The sequence below is a fragment of the Zonotrichia albicollis genome, chromosome 4 (assembly GCF_047830755.1).
Source record: "Zonotrichia albicollis isolate bZonAlb1 chromosome 4, bZonAlb1.hap1, whole genome shotgun sequence".
Taxonomy (NCBI): Eukaryota; Metazoa; Chordata; class Aves; order Passeriformes; family Passerellidae; genus Zonotrichia; species Zonotrichia albicollis.
Window position 1 is genome coordinate 3,845,877 of NC_133822.1, and position 19,054 is coordinate 3,864,930.

A 19,054-nucleotide genomic window follows, 5' to 3' on the forward strand; every position below is an offset into this window, starting at 1 on the left:
CTGGATTCTGTTTCCCACACCAGGGACATCCAAGCTGGTTCCCATCATGTGTAGGATGAAGGACACCAGGAGGGCATTATGTCTGCATTGCACAACTGGCCCTAAACACACAAACCTGGAATCTCTCAGCTCCATCAGACTCAGTTCAACCCTTGCTATTGAAGGAAGCACAGAACCTGCCCCCCCTGCTCCATCTCAGGCTTCTCCATGGCTGAAACAGAGGAACAGAGCCATTCCCTGTGCAGCCATCAGCAGAAAGCATTGCCATGTTTTGGGGCAAAAACCTGCCTGGTAATCCCTGCACAGCCAGCCTCCCATGGCAGCCAGAAGTGCCTCTGTGCAGAGCTTTGGCTTTCTTGGGGAAGTAGAGAAACAAGTGGTAAAAAGTGTTTTTCTTTAGCTTGGGCAAATGGGCTTTTTTTCAGTTGCTTTTTTTTTCCTTTTCTTTTTCTTTTTTTTTCTTTTTTATTTTTTCCCCGGCAATAGCACAGCGTTGCCTGCATACTAAGCACCCTGCAGCACTCTAATTATCCTGGCAGTACACACAGCCCCTGCTTCTGCTGATGGCTGCAGGGAACCTCTGGGAAGGCAGGCAGGGATTAGACAGAGGCTGTGGGCAGAGGGATGCAGGACCCAGCCCAGGAGGTGAAGCCTGAAATCCCTGCACCCTGATGGAGGGATGGGACACCCTGGAGCCATGCTGGGGACAGCAGGGATGCTCTGGGTCTGCTAAAATCTGCCTGGAGGTGCTGGTGGCTCACCAAAGTGTGGTGAGTTCCTCCCATGGGGTGCTGGGTGATGATTTGATGGTGGCTGCAGGATTGTGGGTCAGTCCCATATCCCACTGGTCATTCACCACTGAATGGAGGCTCTCAAATGCTCAAGGCTGGGAGCATGGTGGCTCCACCTCAAATTCTGAGTTTGGCTCCAGTCCTTCCTCTAAGAAGGGCTGGAGCTTGTCCAGGGAAGGGAACAGAGCTGGGGAAGGGTCTGGAGGACCAGGAGTGACTGAAGGAGCTTAGAAAGGGGCTCACCCTGGAGAAGAGGAGGATCAGAGGGGACCTTGTGGCTCTGCACAGCTCCTGACAGGAGAATGCATCCAGGGGAGTTTGGGCTCTGCTCCCAGGGAAAACAGAATGAGAGGACTATAATAATTAAGGTTGGAAAAGTCTTCTAAGATCAACCATAATTGAGAAAATGGCCTCAAGTTGTGAGGAGGTTTGGATGGAATATTCAGAAAACTTTATGTCTCCCCGTCACCATGCACTGCCCAGCACAGTCTCTGGCACTGTTGCACCCCTGCTAAAATCCACAGGAGTCCCAGAACTGGGACCTGCTTCTGGAGCAACTGGTCCAGTTTACCCTACTTTAAATTATCATTGGAAGAAGGCTTGGAGCAGTCCAAGAATATCTAATTTCAATCTGTTCAACGCAACCACTGAGGTTGTGGTTGTGGTTGTGGCTGTGTCCAGCCCTGGCACAGCTGCCCAAGGCAGTGGTGGAGTCCCCATTCCTGTAGGAATTTAAAGCCATGTGGATGTGGCACTTGGGGACATGGATCACTGGTGACCTTGGCCTGATGACCTCAGACATCTTTCCCAACTCAAATGTCTCTACAATTCTATGGGGAGACAGGAGGGTAGAGCTAAGCAATGGGAGACCATTTTTTATGGTCTCCTGTGAGAACTTTCCTACGGAAATAATGTCTGTTTTCATGAACAACATGGACCTCCAAAACACCCAGGGGCACACATAATGTGGAGCACTGGGAGAAACAGCCAGGAATTGTCTTCTGACAGGTGAAAAAAAAAATTAAAAAAAAAATAGGGCTACTTTCTTTGCTATTTTCTTTCCTATTACTCAGCAAAGCCAAACTGGATTTCTGCAGTGATTGTTTCTCCTTTAATCTGTCCTGGTTCCTAAAGCTTTAATTAAAACCCTACTGGGGCCCCGTAGGATGCTCACTGTTAGTTCAGAAGAGTCCTAATGCCTTTCTGGACTCAGACTAGAAAAAGTGCTGAAATGAGGGAACTTGGGCTGAAACCTGATGGGATTTCAGCTGTCAGGACCAGAGAAGGGAATCCTTCTTTGCAAGAGACACTGACTGCTCTGGGTGTCAAGTCCTGGGCATGGCCAGAATCCAGTTCTGTGTGACTGATGTCTTCAAATGAAGAGAGCCCCAGGCTGAGGGGACACAAGAGCTGATAGACTCAGTGGAACGGGGGATAACTCCAGGCTAAAAAGGACCTCTCAGATAACCCTGAGTTCCTACAATGCCCATAGCTGGAAATCAGTCAGCGCTTGTTGTATAAATTGTGCTGATCTCTCCAAAACTTACTTCAGATTTTGACTAGGGGACAATACATTTTCCCTTTGGGGAGAGGAGTGCAGTGGCTCCTTTGGCAGGTTATTCCAACAGTTAATCTCAAAATTACTTAAGATAATTTACCTCTATTTATGACCCGTATTTGTCTACGTTCACTTTCCAGGTAGCAGCAACTTTGCTTTGCTGTAGGAGAGGCCTGAGCAGTGTTACGTCCTGTTCATTAGTCCATTTAAAGGCAAGATTTCCCACATTTTATGCCATTCACAGCTTTGATTTTGATAGTGAAGACTTGCAGGAACCTTGAGCTGTGTTACCATGCAGTGCCAAGCCTGGGCGCTCCCAGGCTGATGTGCCTTTAATCTGCTGTGGGATTCCTCCAGTCCCTCCCACCAGTGACCCCTTAGGAAATGACTCACAGGTCAGTATTTGAGATTTCCTTGATTTTGTTGTAGAGCTGTAGAATTTCCTGACTGTCTTAGGTTATAAGATGTGGCTGGGGGTGTGTATGCTATTCTGTCAGACGTGGGGCAGTTCTGTCTGTTCTTGGGGAAGTTTTCTTTATGTCTCCCACAGCCAACCCTCCCTCCAGGAGATCTCTGCTATCCATGGCCACTGAGTGTCCCTGCAGGGCTGATCCAATCCCAGCATCCCATGGGGAGATGCTCCGCCCAGGGGAGGAGCCAAGCATTTCTACCTGGATCCAATCTGAGCCTGGCACAGCACAGCAGCCTTTGCCCCCTGCATTGCCAGAGGAGCAGCTTTCTGCTGCCCTGCATGGCCAGAGGGAGCCCAGGCCCATCTGCAGCAGCCCTGGAGCTGCAGAGGAAAACTCCCCCCTTGTGCAGGATCCCTGCTGCAGCAGAGCCACAGCTGGCACTGCAGGAGGGCTGAGCCCCCATGGGATGGGGCTGGGACACCCCCCTGACACACAGGGGGCAGCTCCTGCTCTCACTCTGACAGAGGGTTGTTCTCTTTTTTGTGCTATTGCATTTGTATTTTTAATGTTCCTAGTAAAGAACTGTTATTCCTGCCCCCATATCTTTGCCTGAGAGCCCCTTAATTACAAAATGATAATAATTTGTAAGGAGGGGTTTGCATTTTCCATTTCAGGGAAGGTTCCTACCTTCCTTAGCAGACACCTGAATTTCAAACCCATACGTTGACTTATCCCATGGAGAAGAGCATGTTCCTTTCCCTCTGTGCTGGTCTTCTGCAGCTTGAGAGGTGCCCCCATGCCTCTCATGCCCCCACCTCAGTGGATGAAACATCCCTCATCCTCCCACCTTTCCCCATGGACAGGGAGCCCTGGGATCTCTCTCCTCTTGATTTTTTTTAATGGGTCCATCTAAATGTCATAACCCAGCTGAAGGCCTCGCATTGATCCATCAAGGAGAAGAATTGCACCAAGATTAAGTAACCACAAGCGAGGCCATTGCAGTCAATCTTCCCTCCACAGAGGCATCAGCAGGGGGAACTGTCAGCTGAAATGCCTCCCAGCATTTTAAAACCCAAAGAGCTGCATGTTTTCATCTTCATAACCAGCCTTGCATGATGCATCCAAGCTACTGTTTATTACCCTGGCAAGAGCAATCTACTGCAGTCCCAACAAATGTAAAACAGACTGGCTTTTCCTTCTTTCCTTTTTTTTTTGTTTTCATTTTTTCCCTTTTCCCCCCCCCTTTTCATAAAAGCAATAAACGCTGAATAATCTCAACATCACCATTGGCTTTATTGGTTAATCAAAAGCCTTTTTTTCTCCTTCTGAGCCCAAGCCAAGCTCTTAACTCCATATTTAATGGGCAGATATTTTCTCCAAATGCTCTTTTTTCATTCCCATAAGCTAACTATGCAATGGATAATGGCTTCTTTTTCCTGTTGAAGTGGGCTCTTTATCTACCTATTGGTTCCAACTGATATAAATCCCTCCTTTTTCAAGACAGACAATATTCCTCAGAGGGAGACTGCCTGCATCTGTCCTCAAAACCCCTCCACTGTCTGTTTGTCTTTCTTTTTTTTCCACAACCCATATGAAAATATTGGAATTGTTGCCCAAAAATAATTTATATATAATTATAATTATTCTATATATGTGTTTGTTTATTTATTTATATATCTATTTTTTTGTTTAAGTTTTAGTGAATATCCATCACCAAGCTTGACAAGACCAGGCTCTATCCTTTCTGGTGAGGAGAGGACACCTCAAATGACCCATCTGCCACTTGAATGTCACCAGACCCACAGTGGGTGAGCTCAGAGTGGGTGCCAACACCACAGGGTGGGGTCTGGGTACAGCATTCTACAACAGGGCAGGATGAAACAGGGAAAAGCTCTTCTACACAGATATTATAATAAAAAGACATACCAATGAAAAGGTTCTCTGCTGGACATGGAATTTTTGGGACTAAGGGGTTGCATAAGGATGCTTCCAGCTACTCCAGGTGCTGGGTCCTCACTCAGCTCCTTGCCCCACGTCCTTTTACTCTCTTACCCCACCAAAGCCACCCATGCAATTGTGAAAAAAAACGTAAGGAAAAACACTGGGACATTGCTAAAAAGAGAATCCCAGTGATGGATCTCCCAGCCTGCAGAGCTGTGTCACCCCTCTGCACCATCAGCCCCCAAACCTCCTCCCAGCTACGTCTGCCTGAGCCACATCCTGGGAATTCTAGGCTCCAAACTGTCTGACTGAGCCTTCCAGAGGCAATGAGAATATCTGCACTTTAGGTGGCTTCAGCAGCACTCGCCTCCTGCAAAAGAGCACTTCATAAATAGATGTTTTTCACTCACAGATTTTTTTTTTTTTCATCTCCCATGCTTGTGGGGTTTTTTTTTCTGAGCTCATTACTGGCTTGGCTGTTAATCCCTTCCACGACTCTATCCCTCATCTTCAGGGGCAGTTTAACAGTCCCTCTGTCTGTGAAAGGGCCTTCAGATGTGGGATCACAAAGCATTAATTATGGATCTGCAGTATCAACTCCGTGCCACTCGCCGTATTCGCGGGCTGCCAGAAATCAATGGCAAGTTTGTGAGAACTGCTGGCTGGGATTTAAGGCTGCTTCACAAGGAGGAGTTGGGAAACCTCTGCATGACTTCTGGGAGAGAGGTCTGGAGCATGGGAGGTCACTGATGGCTTTGTGACACCATTATTTATAGGGGAGAGGATGGCTTTCCACTGAGAAGCTCACTTGTGGGGTTGTCTTTGCACTTGAGCATCCAGGGATGAACAAATCCTTGGATCTGACCCCAGGCAGCAGCATCCTGGCCCTGTGAAAGTGTGGCTTCACTACACCAGCAGGACTGGTCTAAAAAATCCTCTGACCCTGCCACTTCCTCACTCAGACCATCCTTGGTCACACTCTGGCTCTTGCACAGCACCTGTGTGACAGTCCAGCTCTCTAAAGAGCAATAAAATTAACCCAACTTAAAAAAAAATTTGGGGTTTTGGCAGATTATTATTTTGAATTGCTCCAGCACAGGTCCAGGTAAGCATCCACACCAGATCAGAAGGAAGTAAATGTTTGCCCTTTAAAAAAATTATTTCTTGTTGTTCTGCCCCAGTGCTGCCTGGACTCTTCATGCAGCCCCTCCTGCCTTGTGCAAAATCCTTCCCAAACCCCAATCCCAGCTCCCAGAGGGAGCTCACAGCCTTCCCAGGTCACACTGGGAGAGATTTTACAGCCCTTGCATGGCCAGGTAAAAAGCTAATGGTAAATGCAGGACCAGAAAAGAGATCTCCTGTGCCTCACCATTCATGTTCTCCTCCCAAGGCCAGGAGGGGTTGGAGGAAGGTGCAGGAGGATGGCAGAGGAAGGTGCTCAGTGGTGGCAGGAGATGCTCTGTGGGGTCTGGCCTGGAGCTGCTGCCCAAGAGAGAACAGTGAGTGACCCACGGGCTCTGTAAGGCACAAACCTTGCCAAACTGGGCACAAAATGCACTTACACCAAGCACACAGGGTGCTGCTGCCCTCTCCTGCTGGACCAAGCCACCTTCCTCCTCTCCAAAGCCAGGGTGGAGCAGGGTCTCTGTCACCTTGTCCCTTCACTCTGAAGCTCCCAAAAGTGACATTTCTCCGGGGTCTGCTCCACACAAAGCCACCAGTGCCTTAGCTCAGCAGCTGGGAAAAAGCAGGGGCTGAGCAACAGGAACCCCTTGGGTCCATCCTGAAAAAGGGGAGAATTCAGCTGCAAAAAGCTCGTTTGGATGGAGACTTTGCTTGCGGCAAGGAAGCAAGGTCCTAACTTCTGTCCAGCCTGGCTTCTCCTCACCCCAGGGCACAGGGACAGGTTCAGCTGCCCTCTAGGTGTTTCCAGCCCTAGGGAAGGGCCGGGATGGTTCAGGAGGAGGCTGAATTCCTGGGTGGGGGAAGGCAGCACCTGGTGCCTGGCTGTGCTCTGCCACAGCGCGTTGCTGCCATCGTGAGCCCAGAGACAAGGGCTGTTCACAGGGAGCAGAGACAGCTGTAAAAACATCAAAATAACTCCCCAGAGCAGGCATTCCTTTCACTTCACTCCTGAGGTGAAGGGCTGCAAGAAAAGCCTTGCTTTAAAGGATGCAGGAAGGATTTTGCCTGTGCATCAGCTTTGCCTGTTGTTCTCCTAACGCGGGCTCTGAGCCACCCTGACCTGGTTTAAACGCCCCAAGGAGCAACAGAGGCCGTGCCACCATCCAGAACAAACCTCTAGGGAGACACTTCTGAGTTTCTCCAAAGAGTTTTTCCCTGTTCTGGGGCAGGGAGAGATCTCTGTGAGGAAGAGCTGCCCGAGACCTTCGTGTCCTTGCTGTGCTCAACTCCTAAACCAGTTCTTCCAGGCCATTCTCTTCTCCCTGTCCCCTCCTGCTCATCATTGTCCCTTTCTCTGGGGACAGACTCTGAGGTGGAGCACAGGGGTCCAGCAGTGGAATCCAGAGTCTCTGAAAAAGCAAATTAAGGAGTTGGAATGGGGAGGAGTGAGTGTAGTTTCTGAAAACAAACTCTGCACTTCTTCTCTCTCCCCCCTTTGTTCTTGGAACTACTCTTAAAACTTATTATTTAGCATAAATAGAAGAGATTATTTGGGATATATGTATTATATAGCTAATTTAGGATATTTTATATTACATCCTGAATTCCTGATTATTTATAATTTAGGATATTTTATACTACATCCTGAATTCCCCTGATTTAACAGGCCTTTGGAACAGCAGCAGCAGTGCTCTGTCTGTGACAGGGAGCTGGAAAGGGAATCAAACGCATTTAGAATATTTGTTTCTGTTTTTAACAACATTATTTCAACATAGGTGAATTCTTTGCTTTTTCAATCCTGAGGAAGAGCAGGGTGGCATGAAGATTTTCCCTCTCTGGGGGAATGTTCCTTTGGGAGGTCAGAGGCAGAAGCTCCTGATTCCTGCACAGCCCCTAACAAGGAACCAGGGTGTTTGGTTTGAAGCAAAAGTGCTTTTCCTCTCAAGCATCCCACAGGCATTTCAGCTACATGCAGGTAAATGAAGGATGCAAATTAAACCAGGGCTAGGAAAATAATTCTCCATCCCTAAATATTAGTCCTTTCACACTTCTCAGTGTTCAATATTGCAGCCCCATCAGTTTTCCAGTCACCCATGGTACCTTTCAGGAGTCTGAGGCACATACAAGCAGGACACCAAATTTATTCCTAATGCAAAAATCAAATGGGGAGAAAATCATAACCTTTCACATCAGTCTCACACATCACAAGAAAGCAGCAAAAAAGGATTTAATTCAGTTGTGCTTTTCCTTCAGGAACAGCCCTTAAACACAAGCACTACCTGTGCTGATTTACCTGGGAACATCAATTAAGCACACTGATTTGCTGTTTGCCTATTAATCCAATTACTTCATTAGACAGAAGGGGTTTAGTGAGGGAGCCCTGAGAGGTTCAGCACAGATAAGTCTGGAAAAGCTCCCACGCATTAATGACGTGCAACCCCTGTTCAGGAGGCAGCTGCTGAGGAAAAGCCTCAAAGCAAAGAGCAGATCCTGGCCCCAGCACACAAGTGGGGCTGGTACCATCCCCAGGCCCTGCAGAGAAGTGAGCGTTCCCTGCTGAGCTGGGAAAGCATTCAGGAGGTCTTTTTTTCCACACTCTCACTTGAATACTCTGTATTTACCCATGGAAAGCTCCAAGGAAAACACCACTCTGGCTCCTACCAGGGAATCACGTCTGGGATCACATTTCCTGAGGAACTTGAGCTTGAAGACAAAACCACCAGTCTGATGGCTGATGACCCTTGAGGCTTTCTCGAAGCCTCTGCTTCTGGAGTTATGTGAATATTTCCAGACTTTCAGATTTTTTTTTTCAATTTCTCTTCAAGTTTTTTCCCTTGTGGTTATAGAATCCCAGAATGGGTTGGAAAGGATATTAAAGATAATCCTGTTCCAACACCCTGCCATGGGCAGGGACACCTTCCACTATCCCGGGTTGCTCCAGTCCCCATCCAACCTGGTTTTGGACACTTCCAGGGATGGAGCAGCCACAGAAACCTGTGCCAGTGCTTCACCATCCTCTGAATAAATAATTTGTTCCTAATATCTAACTTAAACCAGCCTTCCTTCAGTTTGAAACCATTGCCCCTTTTTCTATCACTGCCCATCATACACACTCCGTCTCTATTCCATAAACCCCTTCAAGCTAGGGTGAAAGGCTGGGAATTTTAATATTTATGTAGGCAAAGGTGAAGTTATTGAGAATTGATAGTTTTGGGGTTCCAGAGGAGAGGATGTTGCTCTCCTTTAGCCAGAAATCCTGATGAGTGGCTGCTCCCACCAAAACCCCAGTGTGACATTTGGTTCCTTCCCTCCCACACCTGAGGCTCCCTGCCGCCAAAGGCGTTCCTGGCCAAGGAATGATGAGGAATTACGTGGAATTTGGCTGCCTTAGGAAGCGTTAGGACTTCTCTAATCACAGCAGCCAAGCAACCTTCTCCCACCTTACAAAACACCTGGCAAAATATCCCTGTCAGGACAACACAGATCTCCTCCCCCAGCTGTGTCCCACACACAGTCCCAGAGCAGGAAAGGGGCTCAAAATGTAAGTGGGAAGGGTGGGGAGGGGACATAAGGAGTGTCCCCTCAGGGGATGACATCAAGGTGTTTGTCCCCTCAGTTTGTCCCCCTGCAGGGCATGAGATTCACCTGCCTTTGAAAGTCAACCTGAGCAGCTGTTTAGCCCCAGCAGCCAATTTTTCCCTCCTGCTTGCACTTTCCTGGAGTGTTTGGTCTGTCTCTCCGGCAGAGAGCTTTTATTGCTGAGATGGTTACTTCAGCCTTGTCTCAATTTGCTTTTAGACTAACAAGCAATGTAGCTGCAAATTAAAAAGATGGAAAACAACAATAACCAAAGCTCTGCCTCTCTCCCCATCCCTCCTCCCTTCCGAGAGGACGCTGGAAGATTGAGAAGTGAGTCACTGAATGATCTTTCTAGGTCACAGAGACCTTTTCTTAATGCACTGTGAATAGAGGAGAGAAGGGTTTGTGATTGCTGGGCAGGGATCTGGGCTCAGAGCCTCACCTGGCTGCAGGCTCACAGTCTATTTTTGCATCTATTAATTACAGAACTCCAGGGGATTAATTTATACAAAATGAGTAAATAATTCCCCTTTTTCCAGTCTGGCTGCTCAATTTAGAAGGCCACATCTTTGGGGCTCAGACTGCTATTTTTGGGGAGAGTACAGCCCCAGGTACCCATCAGCAGGCTGTAAATCACAGCCACAATGAGCAGCATGAACTACAAGAGCACAAAACACCATTCCCTGGCCCCAAATCCACCATTCTTTATCATTTCAGCCAAAAGAAATATCACTTTTTGGCATTGTGGTCACACTGTTTGTAGCTGGGGTGGCTGAACTATTTGTAGGAAGGGATTCTTTTCTGAGGGACCACAATCCTGGCATCTAAAGGATTTGGAACACAGACTCTGTTCTTCAAGTGTGAAACAGACATTATGACCTCAAGGACAGACTCAAAAGGGGTCCATTTTTGGTAGAAGAGGGAGAGAATTTGAAGCTAAAATCCTGATTTCAGATCCGCTTTCTATCCCTACAGAACCAAACAATTTTGGCCAAATGGAAACGACCAAGGGAACCAAGCTGAGCATGAGATGGGTGTGGGTTGGACAGGGGAAGTGAGGCTGCTTATGAAAACATGAAAGGCATTAACAGGTTAATGGGCAGGACTGTGGAGTTAAAATATGTCTGGGAAAAGCTCCCTGAACAGTCTTTTGGATATTTGACTGTTTTCAAAGGGAAATGCTGGAAGCAGCTGCTCCTGGAGATATTTTATCGACTTTGGGGAGGCCAAATTCTGTAGGACATGGTGAAGGGAGTATTTGCATTAGCTGGGAGGTTCAGCTCTTTTCCAAGTGTTGTTTTCGTGCTCTGTTCCTCTCCCATTTTCTCCCCTTTGCCTTTGAATGCTGTGACGCAGCAGACACCCCATAGTGCAGAGGGATGTCCCCAAGGAGATTCACAACCCTCCACCAAATTTCACTCAGGAGTGGAATTTGCAGCATGTTGGGCCTCAGGATGGCATCTCCCTTAGCTGGGCCTTGGAGGGTGTTGATGGACCCACAAGCTCTGTCTCTGTATTGTAGGAAAGGCCAGAGAGGTTGAAGACCAAGAACCACAGAATGGTTTGGGTTGGAGGGACTTTAAAGCCCATCCAGTTCCCACCCCCTGCCATGGGCAGGGACACCTTCCACTGTCCCAGGCTGCTCTAAAACCCATCCAACCTGGCCTTGGACACTTCCAGGGATCCAGGGGAGCCACCGCTCCTCTGTGCCAGGCCCTCACCTCTCTCACAAGGAAGAATTTCTACCCAATATTAAACCCAAATCTACCCTCTGTCAGTTTGAAGCCATTCCCATTTGTCCTGTCCCTCCAGGCCCTTGTCCAAAGTCTGTCTTCACCTCTCCTGGAGCCTCTTTAGGTACTTAGAGGCTCTAAGTTCTCCCTGGAGCCTTCTCTCCTCCAGGCTGAAATCTCCAAGTCTCTCAGCCTGTTTTATAACAAAGGTTCTGCAGCCCTGTGATCAACTTAGTGGTTTCCTCTGGAGTTGTTCCAACAGATCCAAGTTCTTCTTCTACTGAGGCTCAAGAGCTGGATGCAGAGACACCTCTGAATCCTGACGGCAATGTCAGAGAGAAAGAGAAACCTGGGAAAACAGAAAACATTTGCAAATTCTGCCCTTTTTTAATGCACACTGACTGCACAGCCAGTGCAGACCACTTGAGCATCTCCTCTCAGGAGGAGGACTCAGGGTTTTGAACCCTGACTAACTGCCTGTGCCATGAAGAAGGAGCACTTTTATTTTTCTGGTGGGTTGGCTGAGACACAGAGCACTGAACTCGTGTTCTGACACAGCTTCTCTCCAAATCTCAGCATCAAGTGGGATCAGCAAACAGAGCTTAAAGGGACTTGGAGATTTTCTAAACACTCCTCTCTGCTCAAAGCCAAGACTCTATGTCTCTGTTATTCCCAGCCATTCCTAATATCAATTGTTTCTTGTTTTTAGAAGATCCAGTATTAAAAGCATCCAATTCATCTGCATTTTCCCCTTATTCCTGGATTTTAATTAAGTTAAATGAGCAGCAGGTGCATTTCCTCTCACTTCTGTATTTCTCTATTCTTCTGAAGGATAGGAAAAAAAAAGCAAGGAGAGACACAAGGTTTCTTAATTGTCCAAAGATGCCACTGACAAATTGGTTAGTTTTTACTGACTCTCAGTTTCACTGCCGTGGGCTTTTTTTTTTCCCTACAGAAGAAAAGGCCATGCCAGAGGAATATTTATGAGCCTGCACAATGGGGAAATGGCTTGTAAAAGTATCTACAGCAAAGCACAGCACAGACATGTCTATTTGCTAAGGAGCAGGACCAAGTTAGTGAATCTGGGGAGCCACTGATGTATGCAGTAATAGAGTGAAATCAAGCTCCAGAATAAAATGTGCAGTCAGGCAGAGACCCAAATGAAATGCCATTGCGGGATACAAATGAAAAATTATCAAAGGATAAAATGAAACCCATCAAAACACAATGTCCTTCACTTTGTTGTTTTTATTCTAATTCAGAAACATTCGGGTTTCATCTCCAGCCAGGCCCTAAACAGAGGCAGACTTGCATGTTGTATTTCAGGCGTTCTTGCCTCGCTCTTTTGTTCTTCTGTTTCTCTTTTTAATTCATTTTTTTTAAGAAGGAAAAAGAAATCCTGTCTTTGTTTCTAACCTGAGCAGTTTGCCCTTTGCCTGAGGCTCTGCCCTCAAACCCCAGCCCATATTCTGACCTTGCTCCCTGACCTGCCACATCCCCATGGCTTTGCCTTGAGCGTCCTGGTGTTAAATCCAGAGCCTGGGCTGGGACAAGAGGGTCTGTGAAAAAGAGATATCCAGGTTTTCTTTCCTTAGTGGACAATCCACCTGGTCCCTATTATCTTTTTCTCCTCCGCCCTCCATCAGTACAATGTTTTAAAAGTGTGATTTCCCCAGTTTTAAGCACTCACAAATGATTTTTCCCTTGACATGGATGCCAGCTGCATGGATCTTTTACTTGCTGAATGGTCAGGCTCTCTGCTCTAAGAAATCTGCACCCTCAAAGGGATTTACAGAGAGAAGGCAGTGGCTTTCTGCACCATTCTGCAGTGAATTCTTTACTGAAGCACAGGATTTCCAGGTCTGGGCACCAGCCTTGTAGCACTGACAGACATTGCTGCTGCCTCCCTGGGGCAAGGAGAAGAAAATTGGCTGTGTTGCACTAACAGAGAAGGCAAATTATTTCCTGGAGGTGATTTAACTAATCAAGAACAGTCAGAAGGTACAGATGTCCTTTCCTCTGCCTGTGTATCCCCAGGGATGCAGGCTGGGTGCAAGACATGTTTGAAGGGATGGCAAACAGCTCTTCTTTGGGTATTTTTCACAGGTTTTCATGGGTCTGTGTTACTTCCATGTGCCATTCCTGAGATCATTCGGGCAGAGCTCTGGTGGGATGTAGCTTGAAACTCTGGCGTTGGTGAGCAAAACCAAAGAGATTTTAGAGATGTAAAGGGTAGATTTGGATTGGATATCAGGAAGAAATTATTCTCTGTGAGGGTGGGCAGGCCCTAGCACAGGGTGCCCAGAGAAGCTGTGGCTGCCCCTGGATGCCTGGAATGTCCAAGAACAGGTTGGATGGGGATTGGAGCAACCTGGGACAGTGGAAGGTGTCCCTGCCATGGCAGGGGTGGCACTGGGTGGTTTTCAGTTGCCTTCCAACCCAAACCATTCTATGATTCTCTGTTTCTATGGTTTGGGGCAAAACCCCATCTGTTGTAGAATTTGGGGACGTTTCCCACTCTGAGTGCTGAGGAAAGCCCAAAAGTTGATGTCCATCACAAGGAAACATTAAAAGGATCTGATCAGCACATCTTGTTCCAACTCAGGTCAATCAGGCTTCAATTCACCACAGAAAAATCTCTGTTCAAATCCAGGCTTAGAATACATTTGAGTTATTTCCCATCAAGGTTTTATCCTCGGGGGCATTCAGAAACATTCACCCCAGAAAGTTCGCAACAGCCACCTCTCTTTAAACATGCTTCTTCAAATCTTATTTTTCCATACTCATTTCTTAGCCCTTCTAGCTGAGACTTTCAGATATTCTGCTCTTTTTGACCACACAGATCATTTCAAGCACATATTATTGCGTTGCTATGGTTATATTAGGATTGCAGTTTCCCTTTGTATTTGATTCAAACCTGAAATGAGTTCTTCCTACATAACCAGTTTTCTAATATATAGATATCACAATTGTGGGGTTGGTTTGTTAGTTTTGTGTTGGGTTTTATTTTTTGCAGCCAATATCAAACATGATTTCAACATTTCAATGTAATGGAAAGGCTGATGTGCCCCAGTCAATGCAAAATTCAATCTGCTCTCGGAAGGAAATTTTGTAATCAGTTACAATTTGGCTGCATAACTTTTAGATGAGTAAAATTAGAGAAGATGGATGCTGGTTGAAGCACTGAAAATATGATATTTCCAAGAGAACACATTTCTGCAAGGGTACAGGAGGTGAATCCTGAACAGTCATTGCAAAAAGGGGCCAAACAATTTAAAACCCTTTCATTTGGGTTGATTTCTTAATTAACACAAATCCCAGCGTCAGACTTGGGAGAAAGACCAATTTTTGCCAGAGATTCAAAACTCTGTTCCTTCCTGCTAAGGTGAAAATACCCACAGAAAGTAGCTATGAGACTCCTGCAAACTTTCTGGAGCAAAGCTAAAGGAAAATGGGATTGGCAAAGCAATTTTGAAGACCAAAGATTTATCTGCGAGGAAGATACTGATAAAAACACAAAAACCTTTAAGAGTCAGGCTTAAAATTAAGGGTACAAGAGCAAATTTTAAGCATTTTCTTGCACATCATCTTGGGATAGGAAAGGAATACAGAAGGACCACTACTCACAGTTGTTTCCATCACAAGAACTTTACTCATTGCCTGGCCAGCCTCCTTCCTCAGGGATGGGAGATGCAAGGATTTCATGTTCCATCTGCCTGCCTGGAGCTCATTTTCCACCAGTTGCTGGGGTGGGATAGTCCCAGCATCAGCCTAAGTGCCTAGGTAAGAGCATCGGGGGTATGACAGTTGGGACAGACTGAGACAAGAGATCTCTGAAGCCAGGTCGTGGAATTTGGGGTTTATTGGAAAGGGCCTGGGTGCAGGGCCCTGCTGGGATTTGGGGTTTATTGCAAAGGGCCTGGGTGCAGGGGCCTTTTGGGATTTGGGGTTTATTGCAAAGGGCCTGGGTGCAGGGGCCTGCTGGAGCTGCCAGCCACAGCTCAGAGCAGGCCTGAGAGAAGAGAGCAGTAGAGAGGATGAGAGGGTAAGAGAGTAAAAGCATAAGAGAGTAAAAAGGGTAAGAGAGTAAAAGGCAAGAGCTAAGAGGCAAGAGCGTGAAGTTCCCGTTACAATACAATAAATCTTCTTCTGTGTTGAATATTCTGATTCTCACTAACCAATCTAGTACAAGATACAAATCCTATAGCATTTACATACAGCCTGTAAGAATCATTATATTACCATACTGTGTTACATTTTAAACCCTAAAAACTCCTCTTTGGGCTCCTTCTGCCTAGCTATTAGAGTTCTCTCTGACCCTTGGGCCTGTCTGCAAGCAGAGGGTGTTGTTCCATCAAAAGGGGATTACCTTCAGCCAGCCACACCATTTTTTTCCAGTTTTTCAGTAACTGAGGTATCTCAAAGCTTGCTTTCATTTCAATCTCACTTATAGTTTCTGTATTCTCAAAATCTTTTGTCAGGCAATCATATTTATAAGGCTTTCCTGTTTCATCTTCCCCAACACCCAGGCAGGGCTGCTCCATCCCAGGGTGTTTGGAGAGTGACCCCTGAGGCTCTTGGGGTCTTCTCTTTGTGCTTCAGGGTGGGAGGCCCTGGCACAGGGTGCCCAGAGAAGCTGCCCCTGCATCCCTGGAAGTGTCCAAGGCCAGGTTGGACAGGGCTTGAAGCACCCTGGGATAGTGGAAGGTGTCCCTGTCCATGGCAGGGGATGGAATGAGATGATTTTTAAGGTCCTTTCCAACACAAACAATTCCATTTCTCCAGTGCAAAACCCCAGCACTCCTTCTCTTCCATCATTCCAGCCCTGTGGTGCTCAACACCACCACCTCCCATCCCAGCCTCCCTCCAGGCCCTCTTTTGGGATCACCCTGAGTTGTGGAGATATAAAACAGGGGCGATCAGTGCAGGAGGCACGCTGAAAGCAGCGCTGCTTTATTCTTTCCCCCCATCTCCCCCTCCTCCTCTCAGTCAGGCTGTGTGAACACCCAGCACTGATGCACGGGCTTCTCCTGCCCTCAGCTGGCTGCTCTCTGCAGTGCAAAGTGCTCAGTTTCCAAAATCCCAGCCCCTGGAAGTGAGGAAGAAGAGAAGAATTCACCTCAGCATCATTCAAGCACCGTTTGATGCCGCCCCTCTCTCCAATGAAGAGACACAACCAGAGCTGAGAGCATCAGAGCAGAGAAAAGCTGAGCTTTCCGTGATGGGCTGTGTTAATTCTTAATTCCAGTGTCACAGCTCAGAGGGAAAGCACTGAAAATGCTGGAAGAGCTTAGAAGACAGAGGTCTGATTTGTAAAATGTTGGTGGTAGACAGGGAAAGAGGGATTTACCCTTGATAAAGGGGTGAGTAGTTGTGGGAAACCAGGACATCCCTCTGGCTGTCCATGAAGGCCAAGACCCCTGCCAGGGGGCTCAGAGACCCTGGCACAGAGCCCAGAACACCTGTGGGTTTGATTATGACCCATGGAGCAAATTACCAACCTTATATGAAGATCAGCAAGCCACAACAGTTTAGGTAGAATGATAGTGAAGTTATCACAGGGTGAAAAATAGATTTTTGGGGTTTCTGGTATGGGGTTCAGGAGGCAAGATGGAGGGATCTGGGTGTGTCCAGCCTTTCTCCTCCTTCTTCTTGGCCTCCCTCTCCTGCTGTGATGGTGGCACTTACAGATTGGTTTAGAGTAGAAGCCCAGTGTCTGACATAGGTGACAGGTATTGGGAAGTAATTGTAAACATTGTACACGTAGTTTTTAGTATAAAGACATAACACTGCCCTGGGGGCAGGCAGAGCGCCTGGAACTGTCCTGCTGGACAGACCTCGGCAGGGCAGGAGAAAGAATTTTATAGATAAGATACAATAAACAACCCTGAGACTGAGAAATTAAGAGCTCTGACTCCTTCTTCAAGTGCCAGGCTGGGAAAAAATACTTTTAACAATCTCAGGGTCACTCTAAGCAGCTAGAGACCCCAACAAGTAGTGTGGGCTCCCAGAGCATAGGGCGCTCAACTGGGTGGGATCAGCTCCTGGGCAAGAGGAAGGGGAAAAACTCCCTTCCACAAAAGAGGATATTTAATGAGGTCAGTTACTCTGGCATTGCAACCCTAAAATCACAGAGTATCCTGAATTGGAGACCTACAAACATCATCCACCCTAGTCCCTGGCCCTGCCCAGACACCCCAGCAATCCCACCCTGGGCATCCCTGGAAATGTTGTCCAAACCCTCCTGGAACTCTGGCAGCCTTGGGGCTGTGCCCATTCCCTGGGGAACCTGGGCAGTGCCAGCACCCTCTGGATGAAGAAACTTTTCCTGACATTCAACCTAAACCTCCTCTGGCCCAGCTCCAGCCATTGCCTCAGGCAGCATCACTCAGAACATGACTCAATTAGCAGCAATGCTCTTATTTTAATGTCACTATGATGTCATGGGACTGAGAGGACATGGTGCACCCTCCTGGTTGCTTGTGGGCCCACCTGTAAATCAGTTTAATGATTATAAAGTGTCTGAATGTTTTTTAGGGCAGATTCTCAGGAAAATGGAAGTGCCTTTCAGGTGGATTTTGCCCTGTTGGCACCACAGATGTTTCAATACCTTTGGGGAAAAAAACCTCAAACCTGTTTCTTCATCACAGCACCGCCTGAGACATGATCTTGCTTTGTTTTAGGAAACTTCTTTGATGTTTGTTTTGTGGTTTGTGGGTTTTTGTGTTGGAATTCTCTTTGGTTTTAATTTGACCAACACTAATTCAGAGTGTTCCTTTCCTAGATGAACTTTGGGAGAGAGCTATTCCTTCCCTCACCTCTTGAATCTCCACTGTCTCTGGCTGGGATGCAGATGTGACCCAGGTAATGCTCCTCCAGAGTTTCTCATTCCCAGGGAATCTCGTAAACTTGGAAAAGCCTGATGTCAGAAAGGGATGTTTTGCCAATTCCACCACGCGAGGGCAGCCTCTTCCACCTTCCCGTGTCAAAAATCTTCCCAAATCCAGGATAAAAGGCTCTTAGCTTGTTTGAGGTCCCTCGATGATAGCATTGCTGTGGTGACACCGGCTGCTGGATGATTTTCAACGAGAGATGTACAAACAGTTGGACTTGATGATCTTAGAAATGCCTTCCAATCTAAATGATTCTATTATTCTATCTAATATTGTTCTATTACATTAAAAGAAAATAAAAATCATCACAGGGCTTTCAAAAAGGATGCCTGGAGCTACAGGAACATTGCTTAAGGACAGAATTGTAAGTACTCCCACACCTCAAACTGTGGCCACTGAAAACACGGAGTTAAAACAAATGAAATAACTGCAATGACTGATGAGTCCTGTGTGAGTAACACCGAATTCCTGGCCAAGTCATCTCCAACAGGCACAAACCTCATTCTTCTGGCTCTTACATCAAGAGCCACCACGTACAGCAGATAAATAAAAGCTGATTTTTGCAACCCAGAGGCAGCAGCAGATTTATCAGCCGCTGTTTGCTGGAGTCACTGCTGTGTGTGGGCAGAGAACATCCCACTGAAGGCGTTGAATTACACACATATTTTGCCCTGGGTTGTGTCCTCCTCTTGATTTGTGCACTCACAGCCCAGCAGAGGCAAAGGACCTGCTTTCCCAGAGCAGAGAGCAGCAGGAAGAGCCAGAGCTGCAGCATCATTAAAACCCTGCTGTCTCCAAGCTGTGGATGCCAGCCTTGCAGTTAGCATCTCTGGAGAGGAGGAACAGCAGTGACCATCATGAAGTGAACTTGTTTCTGTGATCACTCCTGAAGGACTGCTCCCAGATTTCTCCCTGAGGTGCCCTTAAAGAATTTTATGATAAGTTATGTTTAAACTCTGTGTTATAGGATTCCTCCTTCCCCTCTCCAGACAGAAATGATGTTTTCGCATGGACTGAGCCT

The 19,054-nt window shown here is 47.0% G+C and overlaps 1 long non-coding RNA gene across 1 annotated transcript; it reads left to right on the forward strand.

Annotated features, from left to right (window-relative positions):
• Positions 1-563: 563 nt before the first annotated feature.
• LOC113460041 (uncharacterized) lies at positions 564-5,695 on the forward strand. The gene is made up of 3 exons (XR_003381718.2): positions 564-770; positions 2,490-2,744; positions 4,457-5,695. It is a non-coding gene; the product is annotated as an uncharacterized LOC113460041 (long non-coding RNA).
• Positions 5,696-19,054: the final 13,359 nt, after the last annotated feature.